The 21,305-nt window shown below is 42.3% G+C and overlaps 1 long non-coding RNA gene across 1 annotated transcript; it reads right to left on the reverse strand.

The window, feature by feature from the left end:
* Nucleotides 1-6,552: 6,552 nt before the first annotated feature.
* Nucleotides 6,553-16,883, reverse strand: LOC132465087 (uncharacterized). Its single transcript, XR_009527452.1, has 3 exons — nucleotides 15,798-16,883; nucleotides 8,035-8,110; nucleotides 6,553-7,748 (listed from the first exon to the last, which is right to left on the reverse strand). It is a non-coding gene; the product is annotated as an uncharacterized LOC132465087 (long non-coding RNA).
* Between the last annotated feature and the right edge of the window lie 4,422 nt (nucleotides 16,884-21,305).

Raw genomic sequence — 21,305 nt, forward strand, 5'->3', positions numbered from 1 at the left:
CGGCCATATTAAAACGTGAAAGGTAACTATCTGAAACGGCATTCTAACCATAGGGCTCGACATTCAGGATTTCCAAAGGCCATATTAAAACGTGAAAGGTAACTATCTGAAACGACAGTCTAACCATAGGGCTCGACATTCAGGATTTCCAACGGCCATATTAAAACGTGAAACTTAACTATCTGAAATGTTAAAACAAAACTCAGAAAAGCATAACTGGTGGATAATGTAACATTCAAAATCGAATAATATCTCAGTGCCCAAAATGTAACAACTTTACATTATAGAGTGAGTCAATAATTGGAAAAATTATTAAGCTAATGGCTTTAGACTTTAGACTTTAGATTTTATTGTCCCCAAGGGGAAATCTTTCTTCACTTCACAGTACATTGCATGTGTGGGCCGCACGCCGACAGACAATAGACAGAGACAAATAAACATCTACACAGATCTGCATAAAACATCTACACAGAGGACTGGGGGTGATTTATCTTGGCCTTTTATTAAGTGCTGTTATGGCTGCAGGCACCAGGCTTTTGCCGTAGCGAGCCCTCCTGCACAACAGGGACCTATACCTGCGTGCAGAGGGCATGACAGTGAAGTGGCAGTTGAGAGGGTGTGTGTTGTCCTGTGCTATTACGGATGCAATGCGTGAGATGGCCTTTATATTGAGTTCTGAGAGTGTGGGTGTGGGGAGACCAATTAATTTGGCAGCTATATTTGTGACACGTATAAGTTTGGCCCGGTTTTTGACAGTAAGCATGTTAAAGAAGCAGGTGGAACAGTAGAGCAGAATGGGTTGGACAATACTTTGATATAACAGAAGGAGGAGATGGGGGGCAACATAGAGTCCTTTGAGTTTGCGGATGGCATACAGTCTTTGGTGGCTCCTTTTTGAATGTCCGTTGTGTGCTGGTCGAAATTGAGTTTATTGTCCAGAGTGAGTCCAAGGTATTTAAAGCTGTCAACTATTTCTACTGTGTCATTGTTGATGAGAGTGGGGAGCTGGGGAGATGGGTTACCTATTGTTATTTCTTTTGTTTTGGCTACATTGAGATGGAGGAAGTTATGTGAGCACCATTGGGTGAATTGAGTGACAGTGTTGTGGTAAACTGATACAGAGTTATTGTCTGATAAGAGGGCGAGAATGGCAGTGTCATCAGAGTATTTGAGGAAGGTGGTGGTGTGGGAGGGGCTGGTGCAGTCGTTGGTGTCAATGGTGGCTTCAATGTAGAGTGTAGTACAAAACCCTATAATGTAATACAAAGAAAAATGTATTAACGTTAATAAATTAAGTATTAACGTAGATTAATCGAGATTTAAAACACTTAGACTAATTCAAGAGAGAGAGTGCAAAAGAAATCGAGGGGTCCGGAGCAAGAATTGACAAAAGACTTTATCGTGCAGAAAAACGACAACAGCCTGAGTAGGTTTGCAAAGTCACTGGCCCCACATTGGGCTGCAGCCTCACTTATACATGTATAGGAATTTCTTTGTTTACAATGGAGTCACAACGGGGTTTCCGCCCGTCAATCTTCGTCACAGCATGTTATCAACTGCCCAGTTCAGTGGTCTGCATGGATTAGCCTTGTTAGCCAAAATGACCCAAGGCTGAAAGGTGGAGGTCAACATGACTCCGCAGTTCCCAGGAAATTTCTGTGCGCCCACCATCTGGTGTGAACCCAGACTCAGGCGTCATGTGCTTTCCACTATTTAAAATATTAAGCCTATTAATAATCATGGTTTACTATAGAATATACTCACTAATTTCTACCACAGTATCAGCAAATATTGAAGGGATAATCCAAATGCTCCTTGTGAAAGTCTTTGTTCACACCAGACCAAATCCTGTTTGGCATGATGAAATGCTGGCCAGAACATCAGTTTTGAAAGATGTATAATCTTTGTAATGCCCTGGGACCCGCAAGGCCTCAGAGCAGGTGGAGGCTGTGGGGTATCTGCCAGTGACTACTTCTACAGAGAGGCTCCTTTGAAGGATCTCCCATCCAGTCTAAAATTTGACCAGATCAGTCAATTCGGTTGGTGTAGCTATGGAGGAGATTAAACAATGAAATTCACCAAAAATATCTAAATGAGCTCAAAACAGCAACATTACAATGAAAAACAATTCACCTAAATGTGAGGTAAATACTAAACATTTATGTAGCCAAATAACATTTTAATAATAATAATAATAATAATAATACATTTAATTTAGAGGCACCTTTCAAGACACCCAAGGTCACCTTACAGAGCATATAGTCATCATTCAAAACTATGTAAAACAGACTAGGAATAAAAGGAAAACAGAGGTTAAACATGAAGAATAATAATAATTAACAACACTCAAAGACGCCCAAAGTGAAGCCCCCCTTCACTTTAGGCGTCTTTGAGTGTCACCAACCTCACTAACCACCATATCATATGTGTGTTAAGTTTTCTTTGCCGAAATTTATTTGAGGACTCCTTAATCCATGCTTGAATTAATAATAATAATAATAATAATAATACATTTAATTTAGAGGCGCCTTTCAAAACACCCAAGGTCACCTTACAGAGCATATAGTCATCATACAATTTTTTTTTTAAAAAACAAGGCATTGTGGAAAAAGATAAATAAATAAACATAAGCAATAAGAAATAAATAAAACAAAAACAGGACAAAACTAAAAAACAATCAAAACAGTGATCAGTTAGACGTTGTGTGCGAGTTTGAACAGGTGAGTTTTGAGTTGTGACTTGAAGGTTGTAATGGTGTCTGACTGTTTTATGTGTGGGGGGAGGGAGTTCCAGAGCCTGGGTGCTGAACAGCTGAATGACCGGGCACCCATTGAAGTGAGTCGTGATGTGGGGATACATAGTAGTCCAGCAGAGGTTGAGCGGAGGGAGCGGGAGGGAGTGTATTCTTGGAGGAGGTCGCAGAGATAACTGGGGGCTAGGTTGTGGAGAGCTTTGTAGGTGAGGAGTAGGGTTTTGTATTGGATGCGGTAGTGTACTGGGAGCCAGTGAAGTTGAATGAGGACAGGGGTGATGTGGTCAGATGATTTGGTGCGGGTGATGATCCGGGCGGCTGAGTTCTGAATGATCTGCAGTCTGTTGATGAGTTTGGTGGGGAGTCCGGTGAGGAGGGCGTTGCAGTAGTCTATGCGTGATGTGACAAATGAGTGAACTAGGATTTCAGTGCTGGATTGGGTCAGTGATGGGCGGAGTCTGGCAATGTTGCGGAGGTGGAAGAATGCAGTCCGGGTGATGTTGTGAATATGGGGTGCGAATGAGAGGGTGTTGTCCAGGATGACGCCGAGGCTTTTGACTTTGGAGGAGAAGGGTACTGGGAATCCATCGATAATTATGAGTGGAGCTGGGGTGTGATGTGATTTAGTGAGGGTGGATTTGGATCCGATGAGCAGGGCCTCGGTCTTGTTTCCATTGAGTTTCAGGAAGTTCCTGCTCAACCAGCTCCGGATCTCTTCCAGGCACGTGATGAGGGAAGTGGGGGGGATGGCAGCGGTGGGTTTGGTGGAGATGTAGACCTGTGTGTCGTCAGCGTAGCAGTGAAAATGGACCCCATGGTGACGGAGGAGTGTGCCCAGCGGGAGGAGGTAAGTGGTGAAGAGGAGTGGACCCAAGACTGACCCCTGGGGGACACCCAGTGAGACACCTGAACACCCGGACTTGTGGTTGCTTAGTTGAACAAATTGTTGACGGCCGGTGAGGTAGGATGTAAACCAGGAGAGTGCAGCACCAGTGATCCCAATACCAGCTAGGCGGTCCAGGAGCAGAGGGTGGGAGATGGTGTTGAATGCTGCGCTGAGATCGAGGAGGATGAGAATGGTGAGTAAACCAGAGTCGGCTGCAAGGAGGAGGTCGTTGGTGATTTTGACTAGGGCTGTTTCAGTGCTGTGTTTTCGACGGAAGCCAGATTGGAACGGTTCGTGGAGATTGTTAGTGTCGAGGTGGGACTGTAGTTGTGCGGCAACCACCCTTTCAAGTGTTTTGGAGATGAAAGGGAGATTGGAGATGGGCCGGTAATGGTTAAGGTCAGTTGGGTCAGCACCAGGTTTTTTCAGGATGGGAGTGATGGCAGCCAGCTTGAGAGTGGGGGGTACAGTACCAGTAGTGAGGGAGGAGTTAATTATGTTGGTGATCATGGGGGAGATGGACGGAAGACATGCTTTGACAAGGGAGGTGGGAAGAGGATCGAGCTGACAGGTGGTGGTTTTGGCTTTGCGGATGAGTTCTGAAACGGTCAGTTCTGTTACTAGGGTGAAGTCAGAGAGGGAGCTGATGAGAGGTTGGCCAGAGGTGATCATCCAGGGTGGGTCATCAGAGGGGGTGCGAGATGAGGCCAGTTGTTGGTGAATGGTGTTGATTTTAGAGCTGAAGAAGTCAAGGAACGCAGTGCATTGGGTGGTGGAAAAGTCTGGAGGGAGAGATTTAGGAGGCTGAAGTAAGTGGCTGACTGTTGAGAAGAGGACTCTGCTGTTGCCTGTACCAGTGTTGATGAGGTTGGAGTAGTATGAGGTTTTGGCAGTAGTGAGGGCATTCTTGTAGTGATGGAGGTGGTCCGAATACATTTGGCGGTGTACAGTGAGTTGAGTCTTTTTGTAGAGTCGCTCCAGTCGACGACCAGTGGCTTTGAGCTGGCGCAGATGAGGAGTGAACCAGGGAGCAGTGTGGGTGAATGAGACTGAACGGGTTTTCAGGGGGGCCAGGGTGGTGAGGGAGGAGGAGAGGCAGTTATTGTAGTGAGACACCAGGTCAGTCAGGGAGGAAGCTGGGGGAGGGTTGGGGTAGGAGCTGATCATGGTGGAGAGGTCTGTGGTGTTGATAAGTTTGATGTTTCTGAAGGAGATGGTCCGTTGTTCCTTGGTTTTGTGTAGTTGGGTATGAATGTCAAAAAGTACAGCTTTGTGGTCGGAGATGGGGAAATCAATGACATCAAGGTTAGTGGGAGTGATGTCAGTGCAGCAGATTAAATCCAGAATGTGACCTTTGTTATGGGTTGGGAGGTTGACATGTTGTGTGATGCCAAGACAGTCCAGAAGTGATGTGAAGTCATTAGCAAAAGTACAGGATGGGTTGTCAATGTGGATGTTGAAATCACCAAGGAGGATAACAGTGGGGGACATTGCACATACAGATGTAAGTAGAGATGAGAATTCATTGAGGAAAACGGCGGAGGGTTTTGGCGGTCTGTAAATGGTGACAATGATAGTGGGTTTGGGGTCTGAGAGTTTTACAGCTAGACATTCAAAGGAGGAATGAAGGGGGACTGTGACAGTGGTGACTTTGATGTTATCACGATGGAGGAGAGCGAGGCCACCCCCCCTCCCATTAACCCGGGGTTTACTAATAAAAGAAAAACCTGGTGGGACAGCTTCATTTAGATGGGAGAAGTCATTTGGTTGTTGCCAGGTCTCAGTGAGGCAGAGAATGTCTAGGCTCTGGTCAACAATAAAGTCATTTATCAAAAGGGCCTTATTACTGAGGGATCTGGTGTTCAGCAGACAGAGTTTCAGACAGGTGAGTGGAGTGTAGCAGGTTGCTTTGAGCAGAGGGAACAGTACACTGTGATTGACGGGACTGACCGTACGGGCTGTGCGAGGAGGGGGGCGGGGCCCAGTGGACCAGAAGGAGCGGATGTTTTTGTTGCTGGTGTGAGTGTACTGAAAATTCCGTCCAAAATTCCGTCCGGGCATAATCAATCCACCGTCCAATAGTACTTTCAAATGCATTGTGTAACCTACCATGAGCAATGAACTGTCGAAGATAGCCTGTAATTCAGCATATCGTGGCGACTGAATAATCTGCGTCTTTGTCGTCCTCACGGGGCCAAGTGATTCGCTGAAGAAGTACCTTAATTGAAAAATCCAGGGTTACGACACAATTTTATCAATGAATGTTCAAAAGTTGTTCATGAAATTTAAATAATATTATACACCATTTCAATTACTTGATATCAATAGTTTTGAATAGGAAGCCCTATCTATCCATTAAAGTGTGCAATAATAAGACTTACTCCGGGAGGATGAGAAGATGAGGACAAACAGCCTCAACATTCATTTAATTCCACAACATTTCCAGGCCTTGAGAATAGTTTTTCTAATTGTATGACATGAACAGTCATGAATTTCATGACTGTGGGAACCTTGCAATTCTTTATCATCATTGTATTGCATATCACTTTTGTGCTCTTTTGTAGGTCTTTGATAAAACATCACTAATAAAAATGTACCACAGGGTTTATATTCCCAAATCCCTCTTTTGGGAGAAGCCTGTCCACTGTGTCAGGTCGTTTGGTCAGTACTGTCCACATTGGGGTTTCTTTGAGACCTCGTCTGAGCTGTTCTATTTGTCCCATTCTCCCCGCCACCATGAACAAGTCACTTTCGACAACAAAATGAGAGGCTGAGGGGACCAAATGGCCAGGCTCGCCTTCAAAAAGCCGTGTTACATCGGCATTTGCTGTTGAAGACATAAAAATACATTAAATAAAAACATGTGTTAGTACTGTCTGTGCTGGACTGGAGACTCCCCCGTTACTATCCCACCTGAAAGTCATTAAACAAAAAGAGCATTTACAAGGATGCCATACACCTAAAATACATACCAAAATGTATGGCAAATCCAGACTTCAGCTTTTCAATGGACAAAAAAAAGCGAGTCACACCCTGGCAAATAGCAGTATCTCCTGTGAAACAGTTTGACAGAATAAAGATAAGGAAATACTTGAAATTATTAATTTGACAACTGAAACTTGATGTTGGAGCAACCTTCAAGTCTGCTGTTCAGGGGTCGTCCCCATTCCACATTTGGCGGCTTGTAAAAGGAGATCAGGGCCATGTCCTGTTCGGTAGGACTACTTCTTATGTCCATGCTTAGCTGTAATGGATTCTCCTCCTTGTGAAGGCTGAGTTCATTCTCCACACACTGCGCTATGGCCTTGGCGGGGTCAGCAATGGTGAACCAGCCTAATAAGAAAAAAAAGATTAAATGGGGCAGAGAGGGGAATGGCGTTCAGAGAACACGGGCCTAAGCATCCTCACCTCCATCTCTATCTCTATCTCTTCCGGATGTTCCAGGTATTGCTGCTTCTTCCTCACTGATCATACTTGCATGCATCACTTCATTCCCTGCACTAGCCACATACAAATATTTTGTATTACACTTGCACAAAGAGTAAGACAATAGTTGGTTAGAGAAAAAGGACAAACAAGTAAATGGATGCCTCTCCTCGCAGGCCGAAGCGTGTGCCTCAATAAAATCTGTTGGGAATATTTGTGTGCAAACATTCCTGCATATCTGCTGTTGAGAAATTGAAGTTACAAGCAAGAACAGTGTTATTTTAGAACAAAAGGATTCAGAATTATTTTGTTTTAAAAATGCTATATAATATGCTATCTTAGGGTGCACTCAAACTAGGCATTCATACCGCCCAGATATTTAGAAGCAGAGTGAGTGCATGACGGGCCTGGTCAGATGGAGAGAGGTAATAATTCTTACTTTCTCTCTCTTCAATGACTATATCATCAATGGAAGCGGAACTGGTAGTCCACACTTCTGACAGTCTGCTTTCGGCATGTTCCTGAAAGACTCGTCATCCAACTGTAGGGGACTTATGCTCAGTTCTTCCTGAATTGGGGCTATGAAGAGATTTTTGACCCTACGACTTGCAAACTTTAGGATCCTGCCTGAATAGCCACTATCTTCAGGAGGCACAAGCGTGGTTTTTCGGCAACCCCATCCAGCTGTAGAAAATATGGCATAGGAAAATCTTTGAGTGAATAAAGTCCAGTCTGAAGAGTTCACCTGTCTTTTTCACTTTTCAAACACAAAGTAAATAAAATATTGAAATTGAACATAGATAATTTTAATAATACATTTACAGAATTGAGTTTGAAGAGTATATTTTGATTATTTGGGTACAATTTGTAAGAATGAATTAAAAGTCTGCATTGCATAATATGCAGTTAGCTGCTGAATATGTACTTTTTTTAATTAATGAGCAAAACCAAACCACTTGTGTTGGCCTACCTGAAGCTTTATAAACCAGCCACCCACCGGAAACATTCCTCAGTTTGGGAAAAATAATGTTTAGGGCCTCACATAACTAAGTAAAAATTATACAAATGTATTTAGGCTTTACACTCTGAAACAAGGATAGCTTGGTTAAACCAGTGGCAAAATCAAAATCCATAAAAGAAAACAATAAAAAAAACATGAATAGAATTTCTGGTGCCGTGATTAGGGCTGTCCTCGACTCAGGATTTCTCAGTCACAGAGATATTCGACTATTCGACTACAGACAATTGCATTGGAATTAGATATCAGTCTACAAAACGAGTTGACATATGGCCTTAAAGGAGCATTTCACCGGTGGAGGCATGAATATGTATTGAAATTGGGTCCTATATGTAGTCGAGTAATTAAATACATTTCTAATTTGGTGCCGTCTTGACCGAGAAAGGGCAGAAAGTGACTTTTTGTCGCTTGTGGATTGAAGACAACAACTCCCACCATGCACCCCGATGCACAGCTTCGCAGGCTACTCCCATTGATCTAGATCTCCACCTATCAGAGACCTCGCAGTTCCGCCTACCCAGCTGATACCGCCAGCTGATTCCTGACAGCTATAAAATCAATTCAAACCAGATTTCTAGTGAACTCTGTTGAAGTCATTAGCAAATTACCCCTCGTTTGTACTTCTTTCTTGTGAAATGGTGAACTTTTGCATGGTGCTGGGATGTTCCAGCAGGACAAGGAAAGGAAAAGCAGTTACAGTGGAATCCGCTTATAGTGGTCACGTTTGTCCAGAGCCAATTTGAACACTATAAGCGGATGATTACTAAAACCGAATTTACCGTTATTTCACTTATTTTTTATGCAGAATATAATTTGTATGGTTTTTCAATGAGAACAATGAAATGAAACGGATAGCTTCCACATTTACTGAATTTTATTACAGTATCATGCAAGTGACCAAGGGTCCGCTCAGCGGAGCGTTGCGAGACCGGGCATAATCAATCCACTTCACCAGGGCAGCCTCAACCGCAGGTGCTTTGCCCGGGCGCCGTCGTTTTCGGTCTCCGTCGTTAGCCTTCATGACTGTCTCTCGTTGCTTAATTAGACTCCACAAGGTAGCCTGATGAATGCCAAGCTTCGCCGCAGCATCTCGTTGGCTCATTTTTGGCAACTTATCATATGCCTCGAGGAGATTACGTTTTTCATTCATAGAAAATGATTTCCTTTTTCCAGCCATGATTCGCAAGCTAGTTCTAGCTGCCTGGTCGTCAACTCTTTACGTTAGCTAGCTAGGCAGAAGCAGACGTCCAGAAAGGAATCATGGTAAAAAATAACAATAACTACACGTAATACGTAATAATTTTTAAATTATTTTTGCACATGTTTACATTCATAAAATGGCCAAAAATGAACATTATAAGCGGATTTCTTGATTACTATAAACAAATTATTTAAACAGCATTTGTATAGAAATGATTCGGTCCCAAGCCTTTTGAACACTATAAGCGGTTGATTACTATATCCGTGACCACTATAAGCGGATTCCACTGTAGTTATCATCTCCTACCAATAAGAGATTTGGAGCGCTGCAAACTGTGGCTACGGGCTATCAATCATCCAGATTTTGGAGAAGACACAGCCATGGAAGCCATACAACTGAAGAAGGTTTGCAGCTTCCATTTCAAGCCGGAAGATTTCGAATTAAATGTCCTGGGAACGAAGAGAGCAGCTCTTTTGAACACCGCAATTCCGTCAGTATTAAATTTTACAGTTCCATATGACAATGAACAGCCCGGGATGTCTACAACGAGCAGCGCTAAACGCATGTGCCTGGAGGTAAGACTCACTCAACTGTGTAACTGATTAGACACTGATAATCATTGATTGCTGAAATCAGTGCTGCTAGTTAGGGCTGGCCCGAATGCCATTTTTCAGGCTTCGAATGCGCGTTGGTTTTACCGAGCGAATATTCGTTCCAGGAAAAAACACCATAAAAAACAACATTAATATTCCCTATATACTCCCTGGAACCGATTTTGACAGTCTGCATATTTTGTTGAAGATTTAATAGCTTTTGAACGTTAATTAGTAGGCCTTAGTAGGTTGAAGTTCCTTAGTTTTTCCCCGTGAAAGTGAACACCTGTTGTTCCGTTCCAAATCAGCTCTTCTCTGCCATCTCAGCCCTTACGGGAGCTTTTCAATTCATCCTGGAACGTGCATCTTTTCAGGGAATTTGTACAATAATTCCATAACAAATACCGAATATTGATTGTCTTATGTGTCCATATTATATCCATTATATTGACCGGGTATTCCCAAGACGCTCACGCTCTGCAGCAAGCCAGAGATCCCGCTAATGTTGTATTATAAAGTAAAGGGAAACAAGATATCTATTCTTCCTCCACCTCTCTCGCTTCTCTGCTTGGTGTCGCTGACGCTTATAGTTTGCCTCTCGCTCTGGTAACGTCACGTACGTGGAAAATAAAACGAAGCTCCGAATACTGATTCAAGCTTTGAATACTAATTTTCCGATGAGTATTCGAATATTAGAATAATTCGGGCCAGCCCTAGTGCTAGTAAGCACTTCAGGTTACTGCTAGAGCTTTTGCTACTCGGCTTCTCGGTCGGCTGCTACCACACAAAACCCGAGATTAATTATTATGGATAAGGTTATGTCATAATATATTTGCTGTTACATGACGGCACATTAGAACAACATGCAACTAAAACATGCGAAAGACGGCAGCTTTACTTTGTAAACAGCCAATTTATAACTCCTATTCGTTTGGTTCACGCGACGGCACTGTAGCTTTGCGCGCACATCTTGACGTCCGATCACTGACCCATTGATTTCAGTGGTAACCACAATGGAACGACGGACATGCAGGCAATTTGTTGTGCAGTTGCCCACTACACAACGCATTGCCGGCATGGCTGTCATTTCATCGTGGTCGTAGGTGTTGTTGGTTGCTGAGTATTCTATAGACGTTTGCTGTTATCGATGTTTCACGTATGTTAGTTTTATGTTATTAAAATGTTTATTGATCATATCTCATTTCAGACTCTAACAACGTCTGCTGCAGCTTTCTTCTCGTCAGAAGATGAGGAAGACCAGTCGGCGCCAATGATGTCAACACCAATGGAGAATCCTCCCTCTGGCAGAGCACAGTTTGTAAGTTTGTACAGCATATTGTCTGTAATGGAATTATAAAACTACTGCAATTTGTGGAATTTAACATTGAAAGTAAACCTCTTTTTTGTTTTATAGTCACCAGGCCTCGATACCAGTGCCAGTAGCCTTGAAGTTGGTGAAACCGACGAAAGCTATCGGACTGAATCAACCCTCACCCCCACATCGGAGTCGTCATCAGAGGATGAAGGTGTAAAGGACTGGCGTGAAAAGAAGATTATTGTCAATGAATCCTCATGTCACTCTTCAAATTTTGCCAGACGTGTGGGAAACCGATTTCATCGAAGACCATCTTTGATTCTGGGGCACAGAGGAGGGTGAAATGGATGTGTCTTGGGGGCCATTCTGGGACCTGGACATCTTCACCTGAAGTAAGAGGAATGCCGGAGGTTAATCTCCTTTCAGCTGCAGCTGTTGTTTTCAGGGGCGGCACATACACGGAACTCTCAGACTGGTGCCAAACCATGGGTCTGCAAATGATTGGAACAACTACGTTTTATAACATTCAGAAGGCGTACTTGCACCCTGCTATTGAGAACGTGTATAGGGAGAAAAGAACGGAACTCTTGGCAAGAGTTTATTTGGAACAGGAAGATGGGAAGAGGCCACATTTGGCAGGTGATGGCCGATGTGACTCGCCAGGCTTCAATGCGTAATACTGCCACTACACCTTTATGTTGGACGACACAAAGGAGATACTCCACACAGAACTGGGGCAGGTAAGATACATATAAATGGATGCAGAATAACAATAATTGAAAATTTATCTTTCTATGTTGAACATTTTGATGACATGCAACTTATCAAACTTGAATCTTTAGTGTACAGAGGCCACCAGCTCCGGAGCCATGGAGCCACTGGGTTTTACGAGAGGAATGACTGAGCTTCTGGACTTGGGCCTTGACGTGGAGGTGATGGCCACGGACTGCTCCTCGTCAATACAAAAAATAATTCGGGAGCAATATCCTAGTGTCCATCACGAATTTGACATCTGGCACACAGCCAAAGGTATGTTTTTTTTGCCATCCTTGTAAACATGCACGCAATTCTTCCCCGGACCATCCCCCATTGACGCCTACCCCCGTTGATACCTCATGGTATCACCACCTCTGCCCAGATCTATGCAGCCTCGCTGAACTCCTTTTCAATCAAGAAAACACACAATCCACACGTCTACACTTGCTCGTACACCTGTAGTGCTACCTAAATCCTAGTGACAAGCCACACCCTGTGCAATAGTAGTAATGGCTAAATAAACCTAAACTAAAAGGATATATATGGCTAAGACAGGGTGAATGGAGACAATACAGAAATAATTGGAAATTATTGGTGTTTGACAAATTATGCTGCATTTACGATCACAGGTTTCAGGAAAAAGATGCTGAAGAAGGAGAAAAAGAGGGGCAATGAAATCCTTCTTTCATGGACAAGGTCAGTGTTGGATTGTAATCTTGCAGAAGTTCCTTTGGTACAAGGTTTAAAATTACTAATTTTAATATCGTTCACAGGTCTGTCGTCAACCACATGTGGTTTACCTGTGGCACATGTAAGGGTGACGTGGAGGTAAGGAAGCAAAAGCTGCGATAAGCTCTGATTTTTCTTTATTTTTTTAGTAATAGTATTATTGAGAATCTCTTCTTTCACACAGGCACTGCAAAAACGGTGGAAGTTCATTCCACACCATGTTTGCAATGAACACGAATGGACAGATGGTGACGGAAATCATCATCGGTGTGACCACACTCCTCTTACCGCCCATGAGCAGAAGAAGAGGATGTGGATTGAGAAGGACTCGGTGGCATTTCAGGACCTGTCGTCGCTGGTCCTAGACAAAAGGCTATTGAAAGACCTCGAGAAGATGGCCCTCTTCAAACATACTGGTGAGAATAGATGCCCTTTTACTCTCGCATATTAACGGCCAGGCTAACGGCAATACACTATATGGGAAGTAGACATGTCTGCAAGGCATCTACACAACAGGCCTGGCCTCAGTATCAGACTTGGTGGCTGCAGTGGGAATGCAAATGTGAACTATCTTGACCTCTCTCAGTTAGAGAGAGGAAGGGAGAATGTATACAATTCATTTTAATGTGAATAGTAATGATATAAACAAGGTTAATATCATTTGTATATTTTAGTTATGATATTTCCATGGCACTAATGAACATGTTTTAATTAGTCCTATCCATTCTCTCTAATTCTAATTGCACACAGGGCCACTGGAGGTCTTTCATAGTGCTCTCCTGAAATACCTCCCCAAACGCCAGGCCTTCTCGTATGATGGAATGAGGGAGAGGTGCTACCTCGCTATCCTGGAGCACAATGAAAACATTGTGAAAAGGAAACGACAGGACAGTGACGGGTGTGTTACCATGTGCTCTTTGATTAGTATAATAACCAATTAGAAAGTTCACAGCTAACTCCATAGGCATACGTCGCTGAAAGGTTTAATCTATTCCTGGGGAGAGAAGTCTACTAGACAAACCTTCATTCAGATTTTCTGTGTAATCATATTCCTTGTCATTTACAGGAGAACCACGGTTCAAGCAGGTGTACTGCAAGAAGTCCAAACAATGGATATTGAAAACCATCTTCACGCCACACGCCACCGAGTTTATCCGACATCTTATCAACAGGGTCATGGACAGAAGACGTGACCCTAACATAACGTTAAACGTCCCAACCTCCTCACTCACCCTGGCACAACCTGCTTTGCCAGCCAACATTGCCCCTGTACCTAAACCAACAAAGGAGGCTGCCACAACCCTGTTCAAAAGCCGCTTCTGAGACCTCAGCCCAGCACCCAAGGCCTAAACAATCTTTTTGTTTGGTTCCGGTTTCCGACCGACCCTGTCGATTTATGTGCGACCCAAATTATTTTATGAGCCAAATTAGTTTATGCAAACTATAATTATGTTTTGGTAAAGCACCTCTTCATTCTGTACAAAGATTAGCACATTTTCTCGTTTTCAAATGAAAACAACCTACCTATCAAACAGTCACAACTCAAAACTCACCTGTTCAAACTCGCACACAACGTCTAACTGATCACTGGTTTGTTTGTTTGTCTTGTCTTGTTTTATTTATTTCTTAATTATTATGTTTATTTATTTATAACTATATATAACTTTATGCTCTGTAAGGTGACCTTGGGTGTCTTGAAAGGCGCCTCTAAATTAAATGTATTATTATTATTATCATTTGCTGCTGCTGGAAAAATAAATAAATAATAATAATTCCCCACCTACCCATGACCTCAACAGGCAACCAACAGGAACCAAACAATTTTTTTTTTAGGCCCAACTCCATCTCTCTCCGCTCTGCTATTCTGTTTTCTATTACACAGAAAATCAAGGGTCTCGGGGCTCCTCACCCCGAGAACAGGAGTACCGATCACTGTCATATGATGGTGCTAATAAAGTATTGTTAATTGATCCATTGACTGCTGTTGTGGTATTCCTAGTAAGAGGTTTGTGCGATTATAATATATTAAGTTTGACCCGGTTTATTTTAATTTGTCTACCCATGACAAACTTCATTTGTGAATAAGAAATGTAATGTAACTCCTGCTCTAGTCTGTCTACACCAAAGTTCAACATTATGAACTTGGAAAGAGGTAACTGATATGCAACTAACTCAGTGCAATTTAGACTTATACTTTATAAAAATGATGAGTTATTCTGCTATTGTTTTCATCTAAGGGAACAGTAGCTTAGTAGCTCTACTTGTGAAATGTTGGTCGTCCAATAATATAATTATTTCTCGGATATACACTTGGAGCAACACTAATAAGGACTTCAACAACGTAAATTTCAACCATTTACTTCAAGAAATAAACAAAAAAAAATTTAAACAATGAAACTCATAGTTCCTCCTGAGCGTCGTCAGCTTCTTGGTGTCCACAGTACTGGCCGTCTGGAGCTGGATATTTTTGTCGGATGGTCTGCACGACGCAAGAAGGTAAAACGACCCGACAGCCTCTACCCAATCTCTCGCCCTGAAGGACCCATTCCAAAAAGTGTCGGTAGGCCGTTAGGCGATATTGTCTAGAAAAAAACATTGAGCAGACCGTTAGCGATAGATGGTCTTCATGCTGTTAATATGCCACGATCGTAACGGAAAGAATTGAAAAACACTCACTTTACAGTCAGACGTCCGTTCGTCCCTGCAGGCTTTGGCTGACGTTTCCAGTTTACCTTTGGGATTCTGAAATAAGTGTCCAGGACGCCGCTGTCCATATGCGGTGCGAAACTAGGATGGTCCACAACACATATGTCCGTGTCCTCGTCAGAGTCAGAGATTTCCTCAAGAAGAAATCTACATCTGTGAAATATTTATCTCAAACATATGAATCCACTGTTTTTTGCTTTTGATATTTTCAGTTTAGTTTTGCAACCCGCTCAAGAAGACAATCAATGCCCACGCTCAAAATGTTCTTCTATAGTGTTTGACGACACACATTATTGCCGCCAACTGGCTTACATCATTTCATCACTGTTTAGCTTTTATCAAACTGATGATTCGATTCATCATATCGACTCTTTTGTTGTATAGCAAGACTAAATTACTAATAGTCTTTGAATACCTCTTCGTGATTTGAAGCTTCATCCAGATGAGCAGTCCTGCGGCCTAACCCTGCTTGGAGATGGAGAATTTGGTCCCCCTCCTTCTGGGTCTTCTCACACTGCTTTGGAAGCAAATAGAAAGCCACCTCTAATGGCTTCAACTTCTTGGGGACAAGTGTTGGGGTGGGAAAGCGCCTCTTTCCTCTGGCCTTGGTGAACATCCCTGAAAATGACCTATACACTGCAAAAAAGCTTGGTCAAAATTCAAGATATAAACACTTAAATCTATCAGAAAATGGCTTAAAAGTAGTGAAATTATCTGTCAATTATCTGAAGTTAACTTTTCTTGACAAGTTGTCTTAAAATAAGCTGCCTCTAGACTAGAATTAAGCAGTCTCTGGTAAGTGTTCTTGGTCTAATAATAAGTTCACAGATGCTAAATTCTAGATAATTATACTTATAACCAGTCTCTGATTAGTATCCTTGGTCTAATAATAAGTTCACAAATGCTAAATTCTAGATAATTATACTTATAACCAGTCTCTGATTAGTATCCTTGGTCTAATAATAAGTTCACACAGATGCTAAATTCTAGATAATTATACTTATAACCAGTCTCTGATTAGTATCCTTGGTCTAATATTAAGTTCACAGATGCTAAATTCTAGATAAAAATACTTACAACCAGTCTCTGGATAGTGTTTATGGCCTGAAAACAAGTTCACAGATGTTAAATTCTAGATAGAAGTACTTGAAATCAGTCTTACATTGTCAACACAATTAGTATAGTAGTTACTGGAAACAAGTTGCCTGATCTTAAAATAAAGGCAGTTATCCAGGAAGAGAGCATGTGCCAGAAAGCAGACCAATAAATTCATTCAAGTAACATCATAGGGGAAAACCAGTGTGTACCAACTAAAATGTAAATGTTGTGCTGTGTAATAAGGCACCACAAACCAGGATTAACAGTACATAGGTTATTGCTTTAATTTCTCGCCAATGTGAATTGCATTGAAATAAAAGTCAGTCAATGTGTAAAAGATTTTCAATGAGTCACTTCGCTTCCACAGGGAAGTTAAACTGGACCCAGCAAATATGCCTAATATACAAATATCCAATAAGCCAGCAACATTTTGGTTCATAGAATGGTATACAATATGGTACAGTGCTTTGGTATAACTCACTGAAGACAATGGTATTTGAAAAATATCTTGATTTACAGAGTTTGCCCAGGGAAAGTAAATTGTGTAAAAAGACACCTTGTAAAAGGACGCTGCTCAATATACATCTGCTGATTGAAAAATCTCTGTAAAAATAAAGTGTTCAGATAAAAGACGCAAATGAGTGACTATTCAGAAGCCTAGCCTAATACTTGATATAATTTAGATTAATTGGTATAATTTAGATGAATTGCAGTGGACTTCTCTAAATAATATTGCATAAAGATATATTTTTTTACAGGTCCCATGACATGCCAACCGGTGTGGTGTGATTAGCCGTTACAAGCCGTTTTGGAAATCTGCCCCTTATGACATCACAGGTGGGTGTGTCCACCTAGAAGGATAGATGTCCAACGTATGCTACAGTCGACTAGGTAGGCTGGTAGACTGATCTATCCAGCACACATCTGGTGGACACGCACACCCGTGTGATGTCATAAGGTGCAGATTTCCAAAACGGCTTGTAACTATGGCATGCCAACCCCGACAGTAATCAACCTCATGCTGTCACGTATCACCTTCATTACACCGTAAAAAAAAAGTAAAAGAACAGTGTTTTTTACGCAGTCATGTGCAAAAAATGCGGCGTATTTTGCGCCGCAATGAAGTCCTTCAAGAGCGTGCGTAAAAAACACAGTTTAGAGCATCAAACCGCGCGGAAAATACACAGTTTAGAGCATCAAACCGCGCTCCAAACGGCTCTCTCAGCCAATGCATTTGGTCTGCTTGTCTTGATCAGCGATTGGGCGCAAACACTACAAATGCATTGGCTGAGAGAAAAGAAGGGCGGAGATTATTAGCATACTCGAGACGCCGTATTTTACGCGCGTTGTGATGTGCACAAACGCGCATATTCTATGCGCGCTCTTAAAGGACTTCATTGCGGCGTAAAATGCGGCGCATTCTTTGCGCATGACAGCGTAAAAAACACTTTTTCTACATTTTACGGCGTTTTTTACGGCGTAATGAAGGTGATACGTGACTGAATGACGTCGTTTTCTGTCGGGGTTGGCTTGCCATCTGTAACGGCTAATCCCACCACACCTGGTGGCATGTCATGGGACCTTTAAATACTTTGCTGTGAATAAATTCAGCACACGCATAATAAATGCTAGCAATGTGCAATCAAGAGCAGGATGATGCATAAAAAGAAACTGCAAACAAACGTAACCCCCCCCCCCCCTGAAATTATTTTAACCTGTTCAAACTGTAGGTTACAAAGGGAACAAATATTTTTGAAGAAGCAACATTTTTATGAACAACCAATGTTTTTCTGTATTTTGATATTACAGCAGAAATTTAAGCATGGCTTGATCTACTTCTTAACAAACGACTTCCATTCATTCATAGCCTTCTTGTACGCCGTTGTGGCATTCCGATCATGAATTGCATCATGAAGCACCTCAGTCTGAATTACAGACAGAAGTGTGGAAACAAACTTTGGATATGTCAAGTGAAGGGTGTAGTAGTAGGCCATCAATGTAAGCATACCATTGAAGACTTCTTCCAGGGTACTCACAGGGTAGTTGCCAATTGCGAGAATGCAGGTACTACCGTCGTATAGAAGGACTGGGGAGGACAGTTGGCGTTTCTCAAGGTACTTGTTGGGATCCTCATTTTCCTACAGATTGACCAAATGTGAAAAATGTCAGGATGTGGAGCATAAAAGAGTAAAAACAATGTGGACACTACACAACCTAGTTCTCACCTCAAGGACATAAATTAGTGCTTCACTGGCTCCTCCGAGACGTTGTGGTGGTGGTGTTGGGGATGGGAAGAGGGATGGTAATGCTTTCAGAAGGGCAATGATGAAATCCGCTGGGTGGAAGCAATGTCAGAACAAGAGAAAACTCATTATGCATTGAACCTTACATAGCAAATTTATCTCATGAAGGTTACTTCAGTTAACAGCATACATGAACGGCAAAATGTCGTTTGCCTCTTTCCATTCACTTTATATGGGAACAGATGAATCTGTAGAGACCGGGCATGACCCCTTGGTCCAACTGTTACCACATGAAGAGAACAGCATGGAAGAGACGGGTTTCCAGTCCATATATGTCAGATACACTATGCACATATTCTGCACATGATTTGATAGATTACTATGCAGATTATAATACAGAACATACTTCCACTGTTACGTATTTTAAGAACCTGACAAACCCACGCATAGTGTGGTAGAAATTAGTGAGTATATTCTATAGTAAACCATGATTATTAATAGGCTTAATATTTTAAATAGTGGAGAGCACATGACGCCTGAGTCTGGGTTCACACCAGATGGTAGGTACGTAGAAATGCCCTGGGAACTGCGGGGTCAAGTCATGTTGACCTCCACCTTTCAGGCGTGGGTCATTTTGACTGACAAGCCTAATCCCTGCGTACCTCAGACCGGGGCACGGTTGATAACATGCTGAGACGAAGAGACAAGGCGGAAAACCTCATTAGGGACAAAGGGAACCTCCATTGTATTAAAGAAGTTCCTGTATGTGTATAAAGGAGGGCTGGGACCGAAGTCCAGCCAGTGACTTTGCAAACCTACTCAGGCTGTTGTCGATGTTGTTTTTCTGCACGATAAAGTCTTTTGTCAATTCTTGCTCCGGACCCCTCGATTTCTTTTGCACTCTCTCTCTTGAATTAGTCTAAGTGTTTTAAATCTCAGTTAATCTTCATTATATTGGCGTCACGACCAGGAGGAAATAGGGACTCGTCAGCTGCCGGGCCAGAGGACGGGACGCGAACGGATCATACGACCAGAGCTCAAGGGTAAGTTGTCTTGCCATATATAGGATAGAGTCGTTTGATCTGTTCTTGCCCCGTCTGAACGCCGAGCAGCAGGTAAAGTGTCTCTTTGATCAAACGAACTAAAATTATAGATAAACGAGCGAGTGAGAGAGACGGGAGCTCCGGAAGAGATTGACGTGTGCGCGCACATATGCCCTAGGCGCTGTGGTTTTAAATGACCAAGACGCATTGTGATTCCCTATTTTGAAACGAGTAAACGAGTTGTTGTTATTTGGTGTTTTGGTATTTTGTTTAAATAGGCCTTCTGTAAAGTCCTGTGGCTGTCTTCTGAAGGAAGGAAGGAAGGACAGTGCAGTGTTTTGTTTAAATAGGTCTTCTGTCAAATCCTGTGGCTGTCTTCTGGAGGAAGGAAGGACAGTGCAGTGTTTTGTTTAAATTGACTTTCTGTAAAGTCCTGTGGCTGTCTTCTGGAAGAAGGAAGGACAGTGCAGGTCCGCAGGTCGGTTGAAGTAGGCCTACCTGTTGGATGAAAGCAGGGGTGGAATTCATTGCCGTTGATGAATTCATTTTTATTTGAGAAAGGTTTCCGTGGGATAGACGGGTGATTTTTAGACTCTTTGCTTGGACCAGTTCGACTGCAGAAAAGGGGGATTGCTAATTCCGGTCGTGGTATCTTGAGAAAGCAGATTCTCGCACTTTTGAATAGATACGTTTCTTGTCTGTTGGAATTCATTGCCGTTGATGAATTCATTTTTATTTTAGAGGTCTGCTTGGGATGTCGACTAGTTCCGGTGTTGGCATTTTTGAGAAAGCAGATTCTCGCACTTTTGAATAGATAAGGTTCTTGATTGGAGTACCGTTTGAGTTGGTATTTTGAAGAGTCTCTTGTTTGTTCGTAATCTGGTCGAGTGTGTATGTGATTAGTCATTATTTTGAAGGAATAGACTGGTTGTGCGAAACATCGTTTGTATGAGTTCATTTAAACTGCAGATATTGGATCTGAAGGTGGGGCCAGTCTTTAATTCTGATCTTGGTGCTTTGTGGCAATCATTCTTGTTTGAAGTTCTGATTGATTCATTATACATCCGACCGTTCATGTGATTAACCAAAAGGCCAGTTTCTATGCTCGGTCAACTTTTTATTTGTAATTAATTACAAACAATTCGGACATTTTTTAATATAAGATAAAGAAATTGTATGAACCGGCTTATTGTCTGTATTTAAGTCGTGTTAGGATTAAGTCCTCGGAGGTTTTTACGACCCGGTTCATTTTTTGTTGTTGTTGATTCTGTCATAAATAAATTAGGTGGACAGAGAATAGTTAATTTGTTTAAATTAGTTGATAATCATAAATAAATTAGACGGATAGAGAATAGTTAATTTGTTGAAGTACTGAATAAATGTGTAAATCCTCTTTGACATCACCGCGCTGACTAACTGCACGTGCACGAGCAAACACACAGGGGTCGAGCAGGAGCCTGCAAGGCAGAGTTGGTAATTGGTAGCAGTAAAGGGTGGGGGCTACATTCCAATCTTTGGGAGAGAGACGAGCGCTTGGGG

Source organism: Gadus macrocephalus, chromosome 1 (genome assembly GCF_031168955.1).
Source record: "Gadus macrocephalus chromosome 1, ASM3116895v1".
NCBI lineage: Eukaryota > Metazoa > Chordata > Actinopteri > Gadiformes > Gadidae > Gadus > Gadus macrocephalus.